We start from the raw sequence: 24,953 nt of genomic DNA, 5'->3' as shown, positions 1-24,953 counted from the left end.
GCGAGGGTCTCGCAACTGCCAATGTGCCCATCTGACTCCCAGGGCTGGGGAAATCTCTAAAATACATAGAGTAAATACTGCACGCTGGAGAAACGACAAATAAGCCCCCCCCCCGTTTTTTTTCGCTCCGTCAGTCTGGCTTCCTTGGGTGGAATCCAGCTGCTGGCCTCTTTGAGCCTCACTTTGGATGCTTGGCAAGCAAACTGCTGTTTACACCCTTCGCGAAGGACTTTGCTTTAAAAGCACACACACACACACACACACACACACTTTTTTCCCGTCCCTCGCTGCTTCCCCTCTCTTCCTTCTCTCCTTGCTGGCACAACTTTGCAGCTCATTTCAACTTACCTTAAGTAACCTTCCTGGCAAAGCATTCGGCTGTTCTTCAAAGGACCCCCTTAAGACAGCCAGATCGCTCCACAGCAGCGTTTCTTAAAGGGTGGTCTGCGGACCCCTGGGGGTCCCCCGAGACCCTCTCAGGGGTCCACGAAACCAAAAGGATTTGCCCGCTGTTGAAGGTATTTGCAAAAGTTTTAAGCCATGTCGCTCTTCTCGTTATTATTTTGTATTGGTTAAAAAACAAACAGTTTTTTTCATGAAAAATATTTTATTTATGTTCACGTCGAACGGGTTTCATACTGCTATTTTTGCATGACTCGGTAAATAAATATTCTGTGAATGCGTCGATTTTTATTTTTTAAAATGTATTTTTATATTTAAAGACATATTTTAAAATATATTTAAGAATATATTTTTAAATACAGCCCATATAAACAAAAGCTCTTTTGCGGTCCTCCATAATTTTTAAAAGCGGGAAGAGCTCCTGAGACCAAAAAGCTTAAGAAACACTGCTCTAGAGCAGTATTTCTCAACCTTAGCCCTTTAAGATGAGTGGATTTCAACTCCCAGAATTCCCCAGCCAGCACAGCTGGCTGGGGAATTCTGGGAGTTGAAGTCCACTCATCTTAAAGTTCCTAAGGTTGAGAAATACTGCTCTAAGTAACCAAAAATCAGGAGTCTGGTAGCATCTTTCCAGACTAGCACATTTTATTCAAAAGAAAAAGCTTTCAGGAACTACAGCTGACTTCTTCAGATGGTGCTACCAGAGTCCCTTTATATCTTCCCCGGGGTGTCCAAGGTGGTCAAAAAAGTCAAAATGGCAGCTACGCCCATGCAATCAAAACCCTGCCCTTTTTTATGGCCGTTGTGATGCACATTAAAAAGTGTTGTGGCTTTGATCATACATTACAGCAGTGTTTCTCAACCTGGGCAACTTGTGGACATGTGGACTTCAACTCCCAGAATAGCCCAGCCGGCATGTTGAAGTCCACACGTCTTAAAGTTGCCCAGGTTGAGAAACACTCTTTTATAGCCAGCATCTTGACTTTTCTGAGCCCCCCATAGATGCCCCTGATCTTTCATTGTCATTCTTTTCTAAATAAAACATAATTTTGCCAGAGAATTGCGCCGGGGCCGCACAATTTCCCTGCAGTGTTCTAGGAGAGGGGAAATTAGGTCGTGGTGGCCGTTTGCAAGCGAAGCAAAACCACCCCAGGGTTTAAGGATCGATACCTCCTCTGCAGGATTAACAGGATAGAGGGACATTTGAGGAAGCCACATGAGAAACGGTGTGGCCAAATGCACCACCTCCAGCTGAGCTCTGGCCCCGGAAAACTTTTCATCCTCATCCTCCACCCTGGTATCTTTCCTTTTTACGTATCGCGTTTTTCTAATCCTTGAGCCCTGGGACTTTGGTGCCCTCTGCTGCTCCGTCTTTTCATCATTTGCATCGAAAGCAAAACTTTGGGAAACAAAACTGCGGGGGGGTTACGGAAGGCGAAATCCTCGCCTTTGATGCTCACGTATCTAGGGTTACCCCAGACGGTTGGACTGAAGTCCGATTCGATGGATGTGCTCGCCCAGGATGCTTAAACTGCTTAGAGAATTACCCCGTGTTGAGTTCCTACAAGTCATTGAGAGCTCAAGTAATCTCCCAAACTGGATGTGCCCGACAGCCTAAGCCAGGGCAACGAACAAGCCAGCTATATTAAGGCCAGCCTTGGAGGTTGTGGAAATGCAACTGCTAGACTTTGCAGTAGGAGTCAGACCACATAGATGTTCAGCAGCTGTGCTCCTCTGTCTACAAGGATGGATATTTTCAAGGTCAAGCATGGAGGGTTAGGGTTAGGGTTAGGGTTAGGGTAGGGTTAAGGCAGTCCCCCCTTCACACACTACAAATGGAAGGAGACCCAGTGACCTTTGCCGCAAGAAAAATCCATGCTGGACTGGAGAACAGATGGGAGTCCCCCCATTTAAGTTCTCTAAGGCAGGGTTCCTCAACCTCAGCAACTTGAAGATGGGTGGACTTCAACTCTCAGAATTCCCCAGCTAGCAATGCTGGCTGGGGAATTCTGGGAGTTGAAGTCCACCCATCTTCAAGTTGCTGAGGTTGAGGAACCCTGCTCTAAGGGATAACTAAGACCTATCCACGATTCAAGGGGCTCTGCCACTCAGTTCTCCAGCTGGACTTGCTAACAGGGAGTGCCCTCATCTGGGTTTGGTGGGATTCTGGGCCAAGCATTCCCCAGGATCAGCTTCCGGATCTGTTTGGGGCCCTTTGGTCAAGGGCATCCATCCACACCAATAATGCCCGGGTGGCAGATTCAGAAGAGCCCACGGCGCTCAGATCCTTGAGCTCTTGGCAGATGAAGGTTCTTCATCAGCATTCTGGCAGACCAGAAACCAGAGAGAAGGGAGTTAGTCAAACCAACGGTCTGACTTTCTGTAAAGCAGGTTCACACGTCCAGGGTCATCTTTTGCACAGGTCAGAAGGACTGGCCCCTGCAGTTCCCTTTGTTGCATGCAGGCTTGTTTCCTTCCTGCAACTTGCACATCGTATCCTTAGGCCTGGCTGGTGGGACAGATGTGCCATTTTTTCTACATTTCTACATTGATTGATTTACTAAATAAACGGATGTATTACATAAACTTATATTGTTATGTTAAATAAATAAATAAAATTAAATATTCAATTTCTAAAGAGAAATTCCCATTTCTAAACAACATCAACAAATCATGCTTTTTTGCCATCAAATGTTTACTGCAGACTTTTCAGATTTTTGGCTTGCAGTACTTTGCTGGTAAATTTTATTTAGTTTTATTTTCACTCATAAAAGGGAAGGATCAGACAGAGGCCTGAGCAAACTGTTCCAAACTGAGACGCTGCGTGACGATAACAGGCTAAGTTGAGTCAGTCTTAATCTTGGTGAAGTTTCGGAGGAGTTAGCAGCGTGGGAGAAGCCAATGTGATGGATTCGTTTAGAGTTCAAGGCCTTGTGCAAATCTGAAAAAATAAGTTAATTTGTTCACTGGGTTCATGTTGCAGGAATGCAGCCCGTGGATCCAGCCCCAGCTCTGTTGCCAGATGAGAGAAGATCAATCTAGCCCAGTGGTTCTCAATCTCAGCCCCTTTAAGCTGGGTGGACTACAACTCCCAGAATTCCCCAGCCAGCATGGCTGGCTGGGGAATTCTGGGAGTTGGTCCACCCAGCTTAAAGGGGCTGAGACTGAGAAACATCGCTCTAGCCTAAACACAGCCTCCACCATTGCATTAGTCCTGCAGCTGGTCTGCTGGCCAGCCTGTCCAAAGACCTCCTCCAGAAGCAGTGGATGAAATGTCCACCATCACTTTAGGGATGGGAGGCATAAGATTTTCAACAGGCTACCGGAGAAAGCAGGCAAGGAGGAGGCAGGGGTGGGGGCAAGCTTGCAAGCAAAGGAAAGTGGATCTAATTTCCTGGCAAGGTGTCAAAACCTGTGGGCTGTCAGCCTTCCTCTTCTCAGAACAGCACAGTTTGTCCTTCTCTTCTTAATGAAAACCAGGGTGGGTGCCAACCTTATGCTCATCTGCAAACTGCAGGTGCGTTATGTTTCCTTCATCTGGTGGGGTGGGGGGGCTTGTAAAACATGGGTGGTGTGTTCTTGCAACACGCTTCCACATGTGGGTTAAAGCCCAGGAAGATCCATTCGTTCTACCTACTAAGCTTATGATAACCTTGATTTGTTTCTCTCTGGCTTAGGGTGGCAGGCAGTTCTGGCCCGTTTCATGAGCTGTGTATTGTGGCTAGATCCATTGTCCGAACCCAGAAACTGGGTTAATGCAATAACCAAGGCTAAGGGGGTTGTCTGAAAGCAGCCAGGGCTCAAAATGACGAGATCGATTTCACTTAAGTATCTATTTCTTTTTCTTTCCATTGACAGAACGTGTTTAACCAGGAGACGTCAATGAACTGCGTTTGCACAATACGCTAGGATTAGTTAGCCTTAGTCTTGACTATTTTTTCTGGCTTTAGTGTGATGCACAAAACCAGAACGTGGGATTCAGCCTGTGTGTGAACCCAGAAAAGGGGTTAATATTGTAATTCGGTTAAGCATTGTTGGAAGTTGAAACATTCTCTCTGTGTGGGTGGGTGTGTGAATGTTCCTGAGAGCAGAATCTGACCTGAGAAAGGATTAGTGAAGCAGGCTTGATAACTATAACGAAAAGAAGATTTGTTTACAGGAAATATGGGATAAGGATGGGCGAAGACGAGCACCCAGCTAATTGGATGTTGCTGCAAGGATGGTGAGAGGATCAGCTCTTTGGCCCTGTGAGGTATCTCAGCTACGTTTGGTGTCCTGACCGTGCTACCTTAGAGGGCTTAAGAGGCATCTCGTGACAATGGCTTAGGCCCTTAGGTGGTGTTCTGAGATGGTTATCTTTGGATGGCTGTAGATGGGCCCTGTTTCAACCCTTGACTGTGAAACCTGGCTTCCCTCCAGGATCCATCATGGATGTTGAATCTTTCTGAGTCTCTATGTGTGTTCTGGAAAGGAGATGTAAATACAGCTAGCTAACTCAATCTTATCAAGAGCATGTATTTGATAGGCAAACAGCAAGGTAGAGGGATGGACCAAGAAGGGGCAAAGAGTCAGTTCTTATCTCTCTATCTACACCCTATTACCTCTTTGTGATCAGAAAGCCACGAGGTGCTGAAGAGTCCATGCCATTGAATTCACATCTCCAATGCCCCCCTCCTCCAGTTTTTCTTCAAAGACAGAATTGAGTCCCTTCAACATCCTGATGGCAACCCAACCCTGTCCAAATCTTTAGTTACCTTTTCCCAGTGGCTTTGCAAAGTTAACTAAAGATTTGGGTCAGGTTGCCATCAGAATGTTGATGGGGCTCAACCCTCTCTCTCTTGGACACCTTCAAATCCCAGGAAGGCTATCCCGTGCCTGAATACGTGTCTGTATGTCATTTTGGGACGCATTAGAAGGAGCAGACTGAAACTTAATCCAGGGAAGACAGAGGGTCTTCCTTTCTGCCTGTTTGGTAGAATGCCTTCTTGATGGGACATGCATTGTAGGATTAGGCAAAGCCAAACACCTAGCTAGCTACTTCCTACTGGGAGGAGATCCCAAGAACAGGTGCTCCATGCATGTGCCTGGGAAGGGAGGCAGAAGGAAGTGGCTCAGATTAGTAGTCTCTTAGGTAAAGAGATGGATAGGGATAAATCAAGAGATGACATGGAGACCATTCTTAACTATCTAACTTTATGGTCAGTAGGTCATGAGGTGATGAAGAAGCAGCACCTTGATTCTTCTATGATTCCTTTCATTTTATTTGAAATTCTGGGTGAGGGACTATTTCCTTCCTTCCTTCCTTCCTTCCTTCCTTCCTTCCTTCCTTCCTTCCTTCCTTCCTTCCTTCCTTCCTTCCTTCCTTCCTTCCTTCCTTCCTTCCTTCCTTTTCTCAATGCACTCAATTTCATAACTAGAGATTTGGCTTTAGAAAGACATTTCTCATGAAAACCTCGCACAGCTAATCCTTGTGCTTCAGGATTGGCACTAGGTTTGTTAAGCTGTGATTTCTGGGCTTTGGGTGGGAAAATGCAAAGCTTCTTCCTTTCTCGTTTTCCTGAAGCTGGGCTGAAAGGTTGAAGGGTGCGAACACCCCTGCTGGATCAATGTAACGGTGTAGAGAGATTCATCCTGACTGGTAAAAACCTACCATAACTCTCTTCTCCTGGGGAAACCTTGGAAGAAGGGATCTGCTGGGGAGGTTTTAAAATATCCACCCTCCCAGTCTGTAACATCTGGGTTTGCACAATACATGGAGACTCCATGCAAGTGGAGAGATAAGAATTGAGGGAAGAAGGCAAAAAGAAAGATCTGGTGTCAGGTGGGGAGAAGATGCTTCATCTCTGGATGTGCATCTATTCTAGGACATCTGCAATGCGAATCACGGCCTGTTTAGCTCTTCCCCATAGCAGAAGTGCCCTGCTTCAACCCTCCAAGGACTCTGTGGCTTGCAACAGCCACAGCTGTGTGGCCTCCTGGAAAGAAGCATGAATGGACTCAGATTTTCCAAGCTGAATGAAGGGATCCGCCTCCAGTGAGCCTACTAAATTAGCCACCTGCCCCGAGAGGCCAATTTACGACTTGGCCCCTGAGGCCATTGCTCGGAACACATGCAAAGTAACGGATTCTCCAGAGAAATCTCTCTCTGCTCCTTCTTCCTGTGCAACGGGGCGTCTCCGGTGCTTTGATGACTGAGTAAGGCTGGCATCAGATTTTCAACCTGCGGGGCCAAAGATGTGCAACTTCCCCCATTCTCTCCTTGGCCTGCTGGGGGGAGAAAGCACTCCACAGCTTCTACTCCTTTTGAACAAAGGGGGTCCTTCAACACGTCCCATCTCCTCTTATTTTCCAGGCACGGGAGTCGTCCCCCGAGGTCTCTGTAATATCTATCAAACCACGTTTGCTGGGTAGTGCCATGTGCTCCAGATTCTCTTGTTCCTTTTCCATCCTCTGCGCATGAGGACATCAACCGTGAAGACCATGGACTTTAGGAGCCAATCCAATTGAAGCTTTGACTTTGTTGACCACAGCCTGTAGGCATACCTCTTAACAGTTGAAAGAATTAGTAAATTCAGTGAAAGAGGGCCTATTAGATTAGTCCAGTGTTTCTCAACCTCGGCCACTTGAAGATGTGTGGACTTCAACCCCCAGAATTCCCCAGCCAGCAAGGCTGGCTGGGGAATTCTGGGAGTTGAAGTCCACACATCTTCAAGTGGCCGAGGTTGAGAAACACTGAATTAGTCCAAGACTTCCTTTAAAATCCTGCTCATAAATCTGTGCAGGGAAAATGGGGCAGAAAAACAACAGTGCATATTGCAAAATTGTGATACTTACCACCTCTCTCCAACCTCACAATGGAAGTACGAAAAGCCAGACTTTGCATCGTGAGCTCACCACGCACCTTCCATCCTTTGCACCACCGTGTTGAGCGCTGGCCATCTGAGATCTCGCCGGGTCGTGCCAAGTCTGGCAACGAGGCCAAAACGAATTCCATGGCATCAATAAACCCAAATGTGTGGACGGTATGGGGAGAAACCTAGGAGAAATAAAAGCCTCACAGTCGTTTCAGTATATTTCAAAGGAAGCAAGGACACCACATTTCATTCATATGGTGTAAGGAAGAGAAACGGGCGTGAAGAATAGCAGAAGGCTGCCGTGTATAAATATATCATTAAAGGAATAAATAAGCTGGGCAACAAACACCAGCCAAGGTGCGTGTGTGCGTCCGTGTGCGTGCGTGTGTTTCTGAGTCAAAGAGATGGAGAAAAGAAGTAAAAGCAGAACATGAAAAGAAAACAGGAATGCACGTTGAAAGCAGGGGAGCAGAAAAACAGGGGGTGAAAAATGGGCCAAGGAAACCAAGGGTGTTTCTAAGACAAACGGTAGGAAAAATGGAAAACGGGGGTACAATAAGCAGCACTTACGGTTATACATACGTAGTGAACCCTTTTCTAACTTAAATTTGTAATGCTTATTATCCCCCAAAGACTTGAATAGCAAAGCGCAGATATAATCAAAAGGTTTGGCGTAAGGTGGACCGATAAAATAAGTTGACGGGCGCTACGTAAAATATTTTAAAAGTCCAACTTTTCAGAGGGAAATGAATGTCTCCTTGTTGCTCGTAGAAACTATAACACAAGATCAGAGAGGGCCAAACAGTGTCCAGTTGTGTGCATTTGCATCGCTCACGTGTCGGCAGAGTGAAACTGAAAAACGCACGCTATAAAAGACACCGGACGGAGCACAAACAAAGAGAAGCGGGCTGAAGAGCCTGCAGCCATTCACACAATCCGCTTAGCTTGGGTTGGGTCCTTTGTGGCTCAGTGTGTTTTGTGAACTACCCAGCTCTTGTTTTAGCCTGTGTTATTCCGTTGTTTGAGGACTGCTTGTTGCGTGAACACAGCTACTGGGTTTGTTAACCCAGGTTTAGGGCTCAGTTACTGAATGAACCTAGCCACGCAATAGCAGTGTTCACACAACACGCTTAACCTGGGTACTTTATTATCCCATTTTTCGGGGCTCGTGCACTGTTGCACCACTACTGCTGCTGCTTGATCGGGGTCACTCTGCAGCCCATGCACCGTAAGTGCCTTGCGTGCTATCCTTGCTGTTTCAAAGGCTGAACTACTGAATTTTAGGGGTAAATGGCAGTATTTTTGTGACACTTTGGCTTTTCCCTCAAAATTAAACTTAAAGACACAAACGGAGACGTCTTGCCCTTATTGCTCTCCTTCACCTCCTTGGACTGCCAGTAAGATACAAAATGCAGATTTGGGGGTTTTGGGGAGGGCTTTTTTCTAGGTTTTTGGGTGGGAAGGAGAGCAGGTCCCCACAGCCCAAAACAGCCCCCAAGATTTAGCCACATCTCTTCAGTGGCCTCCAAACCCTCCAACATGTTTAACATATTTGCACGAATGCCAGTTCATGAAGCTTCCTCGTCCACATGCCAGTCTCTTTTTCCAGCCACCCTCCGCCAAGCGGCGGGGAAACAACATCACCATGACACCGTTACATTAAAAAATAAATTCAAAGAAGGGAGCTCGAGAAATAAAAGCGCAGAGTGGCACAAATCTGCGGAAAGCTTTTGCTTCTCAGGCAGAGAGAATTCGCTTGCCTGGCGCTCCACCCAAGAGGAGACGGGTTGGCACTGCCAGAAATAGATCTGTTTTCTGTGGAAGTGAAGGGAGCATCTTGACGCTCAACCCATTTTGGGGGAGAATTCAGAAAAAGAATTCTTCTCCTCCTTCTCCAAACCCTTGGGAGGTTTTCCAGAATCGCAGCCTCTCTGCTCAGGCGCCTTTCTTCTCGGTTGACTTGACGGCGCCCTACGCCGAAGATCCAAATGTCGGTCCAAAGGAAATTTCCATTCTCCCAGGCCGTTGAGACCAGGGGGAGGGGATCTATGGCAGGGTCCCACTTCTCCCTTGAGATGGTCAAAACACTCTCTTTCCAGGGTGTGGAGTGGCCCCTGTCTTGGCCAACAGTCTTTGAGGAAACTTCACTCAATCCAGCAGCAGCAACATTGCGAAGACCATTTTGGAGGAAGAGGAAAGCTATTCTGCCTGGTTTCTTCAGTCCTTCTACTCAGGGCAGGAGTGTCTGCAATAAAATGATGCCGCTGGGCAGGCCCCTCCCTGGTTCTGATACCTTGCAGGGCAGGGCTCGCCTAGTGATGTCAACACATATCTTGTTCCTTGCTTGCAGGCAAAGAACAGACCGGCCGAGCCGGCTCGTTTTCTGCCGGGAAGTGCAAATGACCGACGGACATCAGGCCAGCTGCAGCCAGATGCTGCCTTGTCCTTTGCCATCAGAGAATAAAATGTCATGTTTATGACAGATGCCCTTTGCTTCCATTTTTTAAAAAAATTTTCTGGGAATCAAGTTACATCAATTGACGTCATGGGCTATACGGGTAGATGCTGTGATGGGATATCTGTACAAAGCTTGCCCAGTCTTGCTCAGATCCCTTCCCAGATGGGATTTAAAGATTTTCAGAGCCTGACAGGGTTGCTTTGTTCTGCTCAGGGCAGGGTTTCACACATCTTGACTTTTTTGACCCCCCTACCCTCAGACCTCCCCCCGCCTGGTTCAACTCTTTAAGCAGTGTTTTTCCAACTTGGCCCCTTTAAGATGGGTGGACTTCAACTCCCAGAATTCCCCAGCCAGCATGGCTGGCTGGGGAATTCTGGGAGTTGAAGCCCACCCATCTTAAAGGGGCCGAATTGGAAAAACACTGTCTTAAAGCAAAAGTCTACATCATTCCAGCTTTCACAAGGAAACACAGTGATGCAATTTTGTCCTAGGAAGCATCTGAAATTCAGGAAATTCAGCTTTTCCAAATGATTTTTGGAGCTGGGAGGACACAGGGACCCCTTTCTAAAATAATGGGGGAGACCACTGGGGTTAGGGTCACCTTGCCAGCCTTCTAGGAAGACCCAAGCTGAACAGAAGGAAGCAAAGCCATTGATCTAAACACCCCGATTCACACGTGTGTGCACAGCCACTCCCCAAGGGAACAGAAACAAGGCCCCCAAAAGTTTACACTGAACATTTAAGGGATGGGGGCCTAAAAGGATCATCCGCTGGATTGGAGCCAGCATGGTCATGCAGCTGCTAAAACAGCAGAGGCGATCGGGGGGTCTGCCTGCTAAGCCACACACCCCAAGAGCTTCCTAATTTGTGTAAATCCTAACCAAGTTGGACAGAAGCAGCTGCCAAGTTTTCAGTTGGCTTGGTTAAGGGTATTGTACTCCCAGGAACAGCGTTTCATTAATACTGATGCCAAATCTGCCTTGAAAGTTCGTAGAATCGCAACCTGTGAGCATTAGAAGGACCTTAGAGATCATCTAATCTAACCTCTGCCCAGGGCAGGAATCCGGCACCACGCATCTTCGAGAGATGGTCGTCCGGCCTCTGCTCCAACATCTCCACTGAAAGGGATGCTCCACTGCCCACGGCGTCTGTCTCCTGCCCAAACAGCTCTCAGCATGAGGAATTTTTTTCTGGCGTCCATTCGGATCTCCTCTGCGGGACGCTCATATCCTGGTGACTTCACGGACACATCCATGCCGTTTTCTTGGCAACAGTATAGAGGTGAATCACCGCAGCCTTCTTTCTGGATGTCTTTCCATCTCCCCAGGATTTCCTGGTGGTCTCCCATCCAAGGGATAGTCTGAGGTAAGCCAGAGTTGTCCAGGAAAGGCCATTTCTGTGGGGAAGACTTAGCCTGCCTAAAAACTCAAAGAAAGTCTCCAGCTTGCCTCTCAGCGTTGCCCCACAGTCCTGCCCACTGGCACAACTTCAGGATGTCATTGCCCAATGTATAATGTAGGTTGTTTTGGGACGTGCCATTTAATGCAGTAAATACTTTTATATTGATGATGTAGGAGGCAGGAGCACTGGGTATGCTCACCGCCTTGAGAAATATATAAAAAAGGTGGGATAAAATATAATAACAATAATAACCTAATATCCCGCTTATTACCATTAACCTTGACGTTGTTTGCCCTCTTCCTAAAACAGATGGAAAACGGGCTAAAGTTTTCCATTTGGGGGATAAAAGGAAAATAAGATTGTTTTTCCCACAGTGGCTCTGAGATGCAAAACTTCCAGCTTCTTCGCCTGGTTTCTGGGGGGGTCTGTGGAAGGAAGAGTCACGGTGGCAAGCGACGCCTTGGGCATCACGGTGTCCTGTGCCAATGATGCCAGTCCCATCATTCGTGCCAGGAGGGCGATGATGTCATGATGCGCGTGGCCATTATTGCAGCTTCTGCTGGACTCCCGTCCTGGTTTTCCAGGGGAAAAAGTTGGTTCTCAACTTTCTCGTCATTCTAATTTTTCAGAATTGTTCTGATTCTTCAGGAGTAGAACAAAGAAAAGGGCAGTTATTCTTCTGGAAACGGCCCACGCAGCAGTGAGACGCTTTTTTTCTCAGCTGTCTGGAAACCTGGAAGTCGATCAGGATCAGAGTTTTGGTTCTCGCTTCCCACCAGGGCAGAAACGTGCTCTTAGCGTGACATTGGATCTTTGAGGAAGTCTCTCTTGCCTCCCTCTGCCGCTGCAGCGTGGGCTGCATTCCAGCATCCTAGCTGTGTTTTCACAGTCGCAATCATAAAAGCAGCCGTGCTCCAGAGCGAGGTGCTCAAACAAATAGCTTGCGACCTGGCACACCGGGCTGGACACGGTCCCGTCCTTCTGGGTCCTTGATGTCCGCACCGGCTGCAGCAAAAGGAGGTCCCCTGCGGGAGACCATCGTCCGGATTTTTCTTGCAACCTCCACTGGACCGAAATCCACCCTGCAATTTCCCAGCGCTTCCCTTCTCCTGGAAAAGAGGCTTCTGTTTTTCGACCTCATTCTCCAGGAGCTTGGACACGTCCCCCCAGTTTCTCTGGCTGGGGCTTCTAAGCTGCCTTTCCAACTGGAAGCGACTGAGGGTGCTTCTACCGAGGCTACCGGTTTCTGTGGCCCCCCATCGATCGCTTTGAGGCTGTAGATTTTGCCCAGGATCCCCAATATTGAAAAAGACCCACAGCGGGGATCCCTTAGGATTTCCCGCACCGCATTCCTGCAAGGGGTCAGTCCGCTCCCTCTTTTCATCCAGGAAGGGCTGGGTTCACAATGCATACTTAACCAACTCAGATGCAGGGGTAGACCTTTTGGGATTGATAGACCAGCCCAGCTACAAGGCCAAGGGATCGATCTGAGAACAAGATGGCTCAAAAATGACCCCGTAAGGGCATCAGGTGTTGCCCACAATGCCTACAAGCTTATTAAAACCAAAGTTTTCGGGGTTGTTTGGAAGTCTTGCGGAGGAGCCTCTAGGGTGCAGTCATAAAGTCAAGACGAGGGCTGCAACGTGGCCATTGAAGCTCTGCCTGTTTGTTATGTGGGTCCCATGCGAGAGGGAGGGAGGGGAGAACTCAGTGAGGCTTACAATATTGATGTCAGCTCTGCGAGGTAGGCCAGGCCAGGAAGCAGACTGCACAAATCTGTCTGGAGCTCTCCTTGATTGATGTAGGCTAGGGTAACCAAACATTGAAAAACTCACCCAGTCCTCCCCTCCCTCCCTCTTACACTCTGGAGCAGTGTTTCTCAACTTCAGCGACTTTCAGATGCGTGGACTTCAACTCCCAGAATTCCCCAGCCAGCACGCATGGACATCAACTCCATGGGGAATTCTGGGAGTTGAAGTCCCTACATGCTTGGCTGGGGAATTTCCAACCCTGGCAAGTGGTCCAGGGAGATACTCTGGTCAACAGCATCAACTGCCTCCAAGAGGTCTAAAAGGATCAGAAATGGCACCTCCTACACAATCCAGGTCCTGATGAAGGTCATCTCCCAGAACAACCAATGCTGTTTCTGCCCCTTGACCGGTCCTGAAAAGGGGTGGGATGTTCCACCCACCTTAAAGTTGCTGAGGTTGAGAAACACTGGCTGTGCAAAATAGCATTGTGCTCATTTCCTTGAGATGTTCTATAATTGACTCTCCAACATGGATAGCTGGAGACCAGGCAAATGTTGTCACATATGGCCAGATCAAGAGATGGCTTGTTCAAGAGAAGGTGTCCCACCACAACTTCAAGGTGGTTGGCATAACATCTTCCCTCAACAAAGCATTGTCCATCTCCTGAATGCAGCTGGACACCCAAGGTTGCCCAGAAGGACCTGGACCTGCCCACTTCTGGCAGAGTCTGTCTGATAAAGACCCCTCTCTGTTTGATAAAGACCCCTCTTTGCTTGATAAAGACCCCTCTTTGCTTCCTTGGCTTCCACAAGCTCAAAATAACATTTGCACAACACGCTGAGCAGGGTGACTTTGAACCACAATTCCTTTGTTGTGGCTTACGTTGTTGGGCAAACCAACCCTTTAGAGTTAGTTTATGGCGTTACGGTCTTCTGCCAACCCAGAACATCCGTTCATCCAGCAACGTAAAGGTGAGAACTTTTATCCATCTATGACCACCTCATTTCAGGCTCCTGAGAGCAGCCTGTATTTTTGCAGCCGAGATACGGCGGCCGTAGCTTACGGGAATTTCTCAGAAATGATTCTTCTAAAGAAATTTTAAAAGCTCTTTCTCCTTCGTCAAAAGAAAAATCTGGCTGATACACTTCTTTTTTTTTTCATTTGCACAATGCTACTTTGCACAGCCAGTGTTTCCCAACCTCAGCAACTTGAAGATGGGTGGACTTCAACTCCCAGCAACACTGGCTGGGGAATTCTGGGAGTTGAAGTCCACCCATCTTCAAGTTGCTGAGGTTGAGAAATACTGGCACAGACTGTACCAATGGTGGCTTCAGGCCTCACGTTGCTCACCAAGGGATGCAGCAGGACAAAAACACCGAAAGGGAACATGTTGTCTCTTGTTCAGCAATAAGGCTGACTATCCAGGATATTCCTGGCTCGCTCCTGATGTACATTACGGCCTGGAAGCGGTCCTGCGTGTTCACTTGACGACGATGCTGGGAAGAAGCCTCATATCGTGGCAGATGCGACTTTTCTTTCCGCTGCCCCTCGCCTGGCCTGGCCTTCTCTCCTCCGAAATTCTTTCCAAAGGTGTCACTCGGCTATTTGGGGAAACATCCTTGTTCTTTAAGGGTAGTGTCCTCTGCCAAGCAATCAGCTAAAAAACCCAGGAGCCCCGCCAACAGAAATGCATGAGCAAAGGGGCTGGCTGGGATCCAGAGTCCTCCTGGGTGCCATCTTGCCTAAAGGGTAGAGTCAGGAGGCGCTGAACGTTTTTGCACCGTCGGGCTCAAGACCAGCCTGGGACAAGCTTCTCCCCTTCCATTTTCGGGCTTGGCTGATCCTGCAGAGGTGGGATTCGCCAGATGGACCCCTTTCCTTTGCAATTCCTTAGGTGGCCTGTCTAGCGTTCCATTCAGACAATGGGGCTTCTTTAAACGGAGAGATATTTGGGGGTGCATTTTGCCCCCCACTTAAAACCCCCACTGGAACACCGAGCCCTCTCTTTGATGGATGGATGGATGGATCGATCTAGCAAATTTATACAGCCGCCCATCTCACAAAAAGTGACAGTTTATGAGCAATGAAACCATATCACAGTATAAAAACAGATGTAAATAACAACAAAAATAAATGTCATTTCTTCCTTTCTTGTCTTTCTCGGCCTCTTTAGCCAATCGTGCCAGTTGCACAGGTGCGTGTGCACAACCCTAAAAGGCAACAGAAAAAAAGGAAAAGAGCAAGATTGGTATGCAAATTTTTTTCCCATGCTTGTGAAGCTGCTAGTGCAATACTGTTGTACAAAGAGATGTGTGTTGATCTACGGCAGTGTTTCTCAACCTTGGCCACTTTAAGATGTGTGGACTTCAACTCCCCAGCCACTTCAACATGCTGGCTGGGGAATTCTGGGAGTTGCAGTCCACACATCTTAAAGTGGCCAAGGTTGAGAAACACTGATCTACAGTAACCAAAAATCAGGACTCTGGTAGCATTTTTTCCAGCAAAACGCTTCTGCCTTTGAATAACATTTATCCGTTGATGAAAATGCTACCAGATTCCCCCGATTTTCAGCAGACCTAGGGCAACTCTAAGATTTGCAGATGCACACCACACACACACAGACATGGAGGAAAAACTTTTAAGAGGACGGCCCCGCTGAAAGAGCTCGGTGGAACAAAACGTTGCATGCCTGAGGTCATGGAACAAGACCGAGACGCATAAATCTGAAGAAAGGCAAGAAGAAATCTTTGCATCATCTCAGAAGATCATTTTCTGTTTTCTTCCAAGAAACTATTTTTAAATGTCCCCATCTCGAAGGGCTGCCAATGGATGTCAAGGGGGGTAATAATGAATTTAAAATGGGAGGGCGGCCTGAGCATATCCACCGTAGCCAAGCCCCAAAGTGCAAAATGAATAAATGGCAAATCGCTGGTCAGTGAAGAATCTGCATTTGAAACTTCGCAGGTTAGGCAAACCCGCCTGTTGGGTGAGGATCCTGCATGGTGCGAGCTCAGAAAACTGCTAATTCAGGGTAACTAAGAGCCGTGTGCTCTTGGGAATGAAGTGCTCTGTAAAAAATATCGATAAATATACGTAACCATACAAACAGAAGCTCTTTTGGGGCCCTCCATAATTTTTAAAAGTGGGAAGGGGTCCTGTCTTAAAAGTGAATCAGAGATTAAACCAACAAAGCCTTCAGAGAGAGAGAGAGAGAGAGAGAGAGAAAGTTGCAAGAGCGGGAATATAGACCCCTCGACAGGCTTCATGAGCACGTAGCCCCTAGACCCAGATTAACAAAGGACAACTGCAATGTTTGCGTTCCTTTCCAGCCATTTCCCCATGATGGCTTCCGGGGATGACCTGCTTCACGCTGCAAACCTCGGCTCCGAGTTGGGCTGTTTATGGTTAAGGATGTTGCCACCAACAGCCCAACACCATTTGAGCTGGGTCTTGCATGTTGGAGAATCCAGGTGGGCATTAGCAGGAGAAAGAAGACGTGTAATGAGTAGCTGAGCCCTGAGAGGAAACCACAGAGAAGCAGCAAGATGATGATAAACTGACAACATGGACAACAGCCCTCTCCCCACCTGATGAGTTGGACTACACCTCCCATCTTCCAGCATCAGGCCTCTCTTTGCAGATTCATCAGGCCCTGACAGGATCAAGGTTCCATCAATGGCTTTGAAATCCTCATCTCTGGCCTTCACTCTTGGAGACGGATCTACAGTTATCGCTGCTGAGTGCTGGATATTTCTGGAGGAAATCCTTTTGATCTCATCGGGGGGTTTGCAAACAGCATCCTTTTTTACAATGAGGGGGTGACCTGATGGGAGGGAGGGAAGAAGGGAGGAATATTCCTCACATAATTAAAGAAAACGCCTCTTTAGAGGAATGGGGCAACCCCTCTGCTTTCTATATCCCAGAGCAGCTCAATAAAAATTGAATATGCTGGGAGGGGCAGGCGGGTGGTGGAGAACTGCAGGGGGAATGGAGGAAAGGAGGATGGAATGGAGTGTCCAGATGACCTTGACTTGACTCACAAAACTGAGCAGAATCAGCTCAGCTGGTTAGTCCTTAGCTAGGAGACTACCAGGAAATCTCAGGACAGAAGGTTTGGTTGGAAAGTTGAAAAACATCCCCACCAAAGGCCAACAGCTTCCATATTGTTGCTGGGATGTGTCCATGAAGCCACCAGATGTTCTGCTCATCCTGAAGGCATCTTTACTTGAAGGGAATCTATGATGGAGATGTTTTGTGCCCGATCCCTTGTATTTGTTATCTTCTTTCCTTCTTTCTTAGGCACACACTCACTCCCCCCCTCCACACTCTATAGACCCAGAGATTTCACCCCATTTAACCTACACTTATCTCTCCAACCTTTACATCAATGCTGGCTCCCTGCCTCTGTCCTGGGAACAGGATCTCCTGGCAAACGAAGCAGAATAAGCAAAGAGGATGGAGTGAGATCAGCTTACATCGTTCGCTACTTCATCATAATGAACTGGCTCGGATCCCGCCCTCCTCGTCTCCTTCGTAAGGCTTGGACCGTCTTCTGCTGCATTGTTGGGGTCCTGTGCTCCAAAGTAAGCCCTCCTGGGTTAAGGGCTGGATGCTCCCAGGCCAGTCCGTTGGTTGCAACGGATCAGAGCCTCCAACACTAATTGGGACATGGAAGAGCATCAGTCCAAAGCTCTTCCACCCCAAAGAGACAGCATCTCCAAGAGATCTACCCCGGAGCTCAGGGTAGCTCATGTAGGGCTTCAGGAAGCTCCTCCACTGTCATTTGTGGGAGCAAACAAGACCCAAATATCTGGTCGGATGTCATCCATCAAAGCCAGCTAATGCAGAGGACAGTATTTCTGGGCTCCGACAGGAACAGGCCAGCCTTGGGAAATGCGGTCTGCTGGGTGGAGAAAGAATATCTCAACCGGAGAGATTTGGAGTACAAAGCTGCTGCGCGTCTGCTGTTGTTTTATCTTTCGCTGGGTTCCCCGGCAAGTTAACCTGCTTTTTGAATTAAATTATTTTCAGGGTTCATGCAAACCACCCATTCACTATGTGGGCACCATACACTAAACCAGTGTTTCTCAACCTTGGCAGCTTGAAGATGCGTGGACTTCAACTCCCAGAATTCCCCAGCCAGCAAGGGAGTTGAAGTCCACGCATCTTCAAGCTGCCAAGGTTGAGAACCGTAACACTAAACCATGCAAACGCCCCAAACCTAACCTTGTTTGGCAGGTCTGGGTGAGTGCAGCCGGTGGGTCTTTGGTTAAGCATGTGGGATGGGAGCCCAGAAATGAAATCTGCTGATTTGAGTCATCGTGCAACATTCCTGCCCGGCTTCAAAATCCCTGCTGCAGGTGCCAGGACTCCAGTGAGAAACTTCCTTCATCCACAAATCCCAGAGTGCCAATTCCGACCAAGAAAGTTGCGATGTGCGCCTTTCATGGACCAGCCCAGCCCAGTTTGCAGCTGGACCTCTTCACCGTCCCCACCCCTGTCTTGAACCCCTCTTGACTGACAGCCATCAGGCATCCTTGCGCAAGGCTTCCCTTTTTCCAGCGATGGGTCTCGACTTAGATGCATGGAACAGTTCTCGAAGGCTTTTAGGAGAAAATGGCGTGCAACGTGAAGGAACAAGGGAGTGGGGACAATGGTCACCTGATTTACAGCAGGCAAACAGGAAACAGGTTAAAACAGCTTCCCCAAACTGGCATCTTTCAGAAAGTAGGAATTGTTAAGATCGAGGCATGTTTGGCCTAAAGAAACGAGAACTAAGGGGAGATATGAGAGCAGGTGTCAACTGTCTGAAAGAAGAAAGGGTGGACGTAGACTTGGTTGCCCCAGAAGGCAGGACCAGAACCAAGGGGTTGAAGCTACAAAGAAGGAGGTTTAGGCCGGGCCTCAGAAGGAACCTCCTGGCAGTGCCAGCTGTTGGCCAGTGGAACAAGCTGCCTCATGAAATTGTGATTTCTCCTTTGCTGGAGGCCTTCCAACAGAGGCCTCTGTCCACGAAGGTCTAGGACACTGTTTTTCAACCTTAGCAGCTTTAAGACTTCTGGGAGTTGAAGTCCACGCATCTTAAAGTTGCCAAAGTTGAGGAACACCGGGTTAGTGTATGGTGCCCACTTGGTGAATGGGGGACTTCTGGGAGTGGAAGTCCCCATATCTTAAAGATGCCAAGGTTGAGAAACACTGGTCTAGTGGATCCTGTCCTGAGCAGGGGTTGGACTACAGGACCACTACGGTCCCTTTCAGCTCTAGGCTTCTGCAATGCCTTTCATTCTCAGTCTGTGCAGTGGATGGGTGGACTGGCTGGGGATGATGGGGACTGTAATGCAGCCCATCCAGAGACCACTGGGTTGGGGAAAAGCCCTTTAATGAAGGGCTAAGATAACTTTGCCACATTCCCATTATCTGAAGAATGAGGATTGAACCCCTGCAGTGTTTCTCAACCTTGGCCGCTTTCAGACCGGCGGACTTCAACTCCCAGAATTCCCCAGCCAGCAAGGCTGGCTGGGGAATTCTGGGACTTGAAGTCCACCCGTCTGAAAGCGGCCAAGGTTGGGGAACCGGTCTTTAATGCCTACCAGAAGACTGGCAGCTCTTTCCTGCCATCTAGTGGATGAAGGGAAGCCTGGCACCTCTAGAAGGAGCAGATTTTTGTTTGGCTTGACCACTTCCACTCCAGGGCATGTTGGAGGTCACGTGCGCCATGAAGTCATTGGTCAACATTTGCATCGTTGACGCAATGACATCGTGACACAGGTGTCGTCTCCGTGGCTTTTATCCGACACCCGTGTCTCCTTTCTCCAACCCCTCGATGGAGGCTTCACGCTAAGCCAGGGAGAGACCTAACAGCTGCATTTCACAGCAGCTCTACCTGATTAGAGTATTTCTTTTTCAGTATTTCACCAATATTGTTGCAGAGAAATTCACGCAAGCAGTTCTTCCTGCTCACGGCCCCTCGGCTGCGGTCTAGGTTTGCTGAACATTGATGTTCTCAGCAAGGCCAACATAAATAAGCCATATATATAGCTCACCTGTATTCACTCTATGCTGATCCACAGTGGGGAAAACACAGATTATATCCTTGTTATTTCTTTTATATCTTATAAGAGGTGGGTCTTGGGCTCTGTGCAGGACGAGGCGTTCCTTCATCACCAGCTGCTCCAGGCAAAAGACATATCGAGAAGTGCATTGAAGGCTCTTCAGTCGGGGTCCCTAGGTGACCCCAAATGGAGCATCCCTGATACGATAGTTTGTCCAAACTAAGGACATCTTGGAGGCCTGTTCTCCTGGGAACTTTTGCACACAGAGATGGGCAGGAGGAAAGGGGTTGTACTCTGTGCATGCTCAAAGGCCCTTGCTCATTCTTAAGTTCTTCCTTCCCAGCTGGAGGAGTGGCAGTCAGTTTTAGCCGGCTGCCAGCCTGGAGAAATCAAGCAACGCTGTCTTACCCTGGAGGCCGGTAGATGTGCCTTGTCTGTTCCCACCCACCTCCCTTTTATTTGCAAACAGCCATCTCTCTCTCTCGGCCCAGAGCTCCACCTGGAAGCCAAACAGGTAGACACGGAGGCGGTGGGTCCACCCTCTCCGCGTGCCCATCCCCAGTGTGGACTTTCACATCTGGCGGGGCCAGAAGAATTGCCCGAGCAGAGCAGGGCAAACATTGCTCCCCAGCTGCGAGATAACAGCCAATTTTCTCTCTGCATTTCCTCGTCAGCCTCGTTCAACCGGCCAGAGAAGTTTAGACAGGCGGAGGTAGGAAGCTCGCAAGGAGCTGGGGCTGCACACCTGGGCAGGTGAGTGCTGCTGGACCTTTTCTCTGGGAGTCTGCTCTGCAGGGCTTCTTCTAAAGGGGGGAATTGGGGGAAGAGGGGCTTACAAGGTCCGCCCCGGATCCTTCCTGCTGTTTCTACCGACTGATAATGGGGTTGCCGGAGGGGTGGGACCGGGCTTGGCCTGACCCAGCATGTTTGTCCAAGTCCCAGCACCAGCATGAGCTAACCTGGCCCGTGCCCATGTGGGCGAAGTGGAATTGTTTTGTCTTCAGCTGAGCATGCTGAGTGCAACCAGCTGTTTGGTGGCTCGGTGGCTCAACTGATTATGCAAACACAGGAAGAGGTTAATTCGGGGCCCGAGTGAGGTGAGAAGGCAGTTGTTGACTAACACGCCAGCCACCCTATTTTAGCCCAGCGTCTTGGGAACCCAGGCTGTGTGGCTGGTTTATGGTTTGGCGGCTCTGTACACCGGACATCCTTAACCAGGTCTGTGGTTGCAGAGGGTCCAAGGGGCTGAGCATCTAGCAGAGCAAATCTGTTAGAAGGAAATGTTGGCCGGGGGTCTCCAGCCCCTGCGTGTTCAAAAATAATCCGTTTAGAGAACTGCCGAGGAAGTAAACGAAATAATAACCAAGCCAAACAACTTGAACAGGCAGAGAAAAATTCTCTCCCGGAGCTTCCTGGTCAAGGTGTCGCCATCTTAGTGCCTCTCAGGCACCTGGTCAATAAAGACCCAGCAGATGCATTCACAGTAGGCTAAGTCTGGCTGATACTAACCTTGGTTGTGATCACCACAGACAATAGCAGCCAAGCAGGCAGGAGGCTCATACAACGTGCAACTTTCACACATACATTCGTACAACCTGTTGAGCTAGCTAGCTTCAAATTAGCCTTGGTTAGCTTCTTCGGGGCTTTCAGCGCTGCACGAACGCTGCGGCATGCCCATAAAACGGGTTAATTAAGCCCAGGTCCAGGAGCTCATGTGAAGACAGTCTGTGAAATGCTGGCCACCACCAGGGTCTGAATGTGATAACCCCGAATCCTGGGGCACATGGTCAGGGCTTGGAAGCAAAAATGCCCAGAGGAAGCCCCCGTGATGTCATGCGCAATGGACGTGGTGACCCATGAGGTGTCATTGCCCCTTGCGGACAGCCGCACTGGCATCTGTAATCGCTCTCAAAAGGGCAGCTTCCATCTTGCCACCCCCTAAATGCGTCTCCCCCTTTCCTGTGAAACCCGACATTGCCTCCCACGTTCAGTTCATCTGCTTCCCTGCCTTTGCTCAGAAGCTCAAACCGTTGTACACTTGCCTGCCACCATCAAGGGAATCCTCACAAGAACCCTGCGAGGTAGCCTAGATGGAGCTGATTCCCCCAGCCCCAATTTGCAACCCAGAGCCAGCAACTGGGTTACCTGAGACCGGTGTTTGTGTGTGTGTGCGTGTGAATTGTCCCCAAGAGGGCTCTGGCTGGAAACCAAAGACAGCCCTGGTTCTCCAGCCACAAAGGCTGGGAGATCGGCGAAAGGGCTAGGAAGAGGCTGCAGAGGAGGAGGAAGAGGAGGAGGAGACCTCGTGAGGGCACCAGACTTGCCCAGCACCCTTAGCCTGGACTTCGGACCCATTTTCTGACTTTGCAGAACTCGGCAGCCTCAGAGGCCCCCCATTCGCCCTTAGGCGGGCAGTGTGTGCGCGCCCTGAGTGGTAGGAAGGAACCTACGCTGGGTTCAGAACTCCACACGATGCCCTGCTGGTGATCTTGAGCTGGTTGCCACTTCTCCTAGAGCCAGCCTACCTCACAGGGTTATTGCAAAGATGCCCACTGTCTCCTGTCTGCTTAACCATCCGCCGGGAACACATCTCCACAAGCTCAGCTCTGAGTCATCGTCAGCCCAAAGATGCAAGTGGCATTTTCCACATTACGGTGGTACAGGACACCCTGCATGGACAGTCCACGCTGCCGGGGTCCCGAAGCCCCTTCCACACACCCTTGCTTTGTGGTCTCCTTTTTTCTTTCTGTTTTTGACCAGCTGAGCTACAAATGATCACGGTTTCCACCAAGAGGCCGTGCAACAAAATCACCCGACAGACAGACCCCAAACGCCTTCTCCTCCCGCTCTGGAAAACCACGTGCTTCCGTGCTGGGCAGCGGAGGGGGCGCGTGTCTGGGTGGCTTTCTGTATTTTGGAGGAGGGGGTGGGCAGAGGGTCTCCCTTGCCTTTATCCCGCAGCCCCAGCTTCTGCACCGGCTGTATTCGCTGTCTTTTGAAGGGGGTCCACTGATTCATTGGCAGGCTGACCTATCGGATTATTTCTTTACTAGAGCTATGGCGTGCCTTTCGCCAAGGGTTCAAACTGTTGTTCTAGAGTCTCGCCTCCTATTCCCCCAAAACAACAACCTTGCAAGGTAGAACAGGTCAGAAGAGAGCGACCATCCCAAAGTCAGCCCCTGAGCTTCTGTGGCCGAAGGTGGCTTTGACCCTGGGTCTCCCCAAAGCGACACCCTCAACCCTCCACCACCCTGGTTCGCTGGTTAGATTTATACCCCATCCTTTCATCCAGAGTGACATACATTGGCTTCTCCCCTGATTTTCTCCAGCACAACAACCCTGTGAGGTATCTTGGGCTGACCAGCATAGGTCCAGAGTCCCCAGCAAGCTTCTTGAACTGCCCAGCACCTTCCCCTCTACCTCATCCTGGATCCCTCTCAGCACACATAGGCAGCAATGCTCTAGTCCAGGGTTTCTCAACCGTGGCAACTTGAAGAGGTGTGGACTTCAATTCCCAGAATTCCCCAGCCAGCTGGCTGGCTGGGGAATTCTGGGAGTTGAAGTCCAAGCATGCTGGCTGGGGAATTCTGGGAAAATGTCCACACCTCTTCAGGTTGCTAAGGTTGCGAAACAGTTCTTCTGCAAGGAGACCTATTCAACAGCTGCATCACAGCTGCACCAATCCTCTAACTCCTCGCTGACCCCTTGCGGTTAACAGGCTGATCCTTATTTTGGTAAAATGAGGCGCACGTCCCCAAAGCCTGCCTGGTCTCTCACGCCCCCACAAATCCCAAGCATCCTTTCTAACTTAAGAACTTACTGACCGGGTTTATAGGCCGTGCCATCGCTCCTGTTTCTGAGCGGCGGACATCATGACACTCGTAAATCAGGACACAAACCTACAAGTACAACATAGAAATCCAAGCATATCATTCTGCGGGGTTGCGTCAGAGCCGCGCACATCCAGGCGACCGCAGCATGGCACTCCAGGGAGGGAGTCTGTTCCCTGCCGTTAAGTCAACAGCTTGATAGTTGTTTGTCCTTTGGAAGGAAAAAAACCAGAAAAAAACTATTGTCCGCAGGGCATCCGGGCTGTACGAGCCTTTCCTGGCCGGTGGCCGTTTTTCCCACGATTGAGGACGGCCCAATTTCAGCCAGGGGAAACCACCAACCACTCTCCTTACCGTGTTGCGCAGTCCAGCTCAGCACCGTCCCATTCCAGATGTGCAAGAAGGACCAGTTGTGAGGCAACAAAAGCTGGATTTCTCAGGTTCCACCCTTGGAGCGGGTCCTTGTTTCTCACGGGACGGTTGTGAGGATGAAGCGGACAGAATGCAGGGGAGGCCCTGCAATCACAGAGACGGGAGCTTGTCTAATTGCTGCATTCACCCAGCATGTTTAAACCAGGCCAGAGAGTCCCCCAGCAAACCCATTCATGCCACATGGCAGCTAATCTTCTGCTTTCATTTCGTGTTTCGGTGTCTCGTGGTTGGTTGGCTGGCTAGGACTCCATGGAGTTGTGTGAACCTAGGAAAGGGGTTAATGGAGGAACTAGGTTTAAATGTGCTGCGTGAACCCAACCCGGCTGTCTTCAGCACCCACTCAACTGGGGGACGTGGGGAAAGTATCAGTAAGGAGGACAAGAGTGCCCCTGAGCAGCTGCAGAACACACTGGCCACGTGGTTAAGGGAACAGGGAAGACAGGGAGGGCTTCCAGTTTTCAGGCAAGCAAGAATTCAGCGGCTGTGACTGCATCGCAAGCCGAAAGGCGTGACTTCAGCAAAGAGGTAGCCCAGGATGATTTCCTCCTTTTGCCCAGGATGCGGCCAGATTGAGAGCAGAACTAAAAAAAAGAAAAAAGACCACCAATTATTGACTAAGAGACCCGACCTTGCCACTGCTGTCCTGCATCAACAGGATGCCTCCTTTCCACGGGATAAGCAGCTCGTTTCTTGGTGCACATCTTTGCCTGGTGTTCGGATGCCGCTCCGTCCAAAGGATCTTCACCTCATCAAGGAAGGCCCATCCCAGGAGG

At 49.3% G+C, this 24,953-nt stretch overlaps 1 protein-coding gene and 1 long non-coding RNA gene across 4 annotated transcripts in view; one reads left to right on the top strand and one right to left on the bottom strand.

Moving 5' to 3' along the window:
* Positions 1 to 2,465: 2,465 nt before the first annotated feature.
* On the bottom strand, positions 2,466 to 23,800 carry LOC148213493 (uncharacterized). Its single transcript, XR_015794406.1, has 4 exons — positions 23,743 to 23,800; positions 14,217 to 15,076; positions 7,237 to 7,438; positions 2,466 to 3,343 (listed from the first exon to the last, which is right to left on the bottom strand). It is a non-coding gene; the product is annotated as an uncharacterized LOC148213493 (long non-coding RNA).
* Positions 20,361 to 24,953, top strand: part of TPRG1 (tumor protein p63 regulated 1) — a 38,094-nt gene continuing 33,501 nt past the window's right edge. The window contains exons 1-2 of one of the 3 annotated variants that reach the window (XM_088132103.1): positions 20,361 to 20,432; positions 20,593 to 20,671. The gene's annotated coding sequence lies outside the window, so the exon portion shown is untranslated. Of the gene's footprint in view, positions 20,433 to 20,480; positions 20,672 to 24,953 lie in introns of those variants that run through there. The other 2 variants (XM_088132104.1, XM_088132102.1) reach the window with 2 other exon arrangements.

Source organism: Python bivittatus, unplaced genomic scaffold, assembly GCF_059951505.1.
Source record: "Python bivittatus isolate LINGU-HERP-01145 unplaced genomic scaffold, Pbiv_v1 ctg000980_np1212, whole genome shotgun sequence".
NCBI lineage: Eukaryota > Metazoa > Chordata > Lepidosauria > Squamata > Pythonidae > Python > Python bivittatus.
This window is presented reverse-complemented; position numbering and strand designations above follow the sequence as displayed.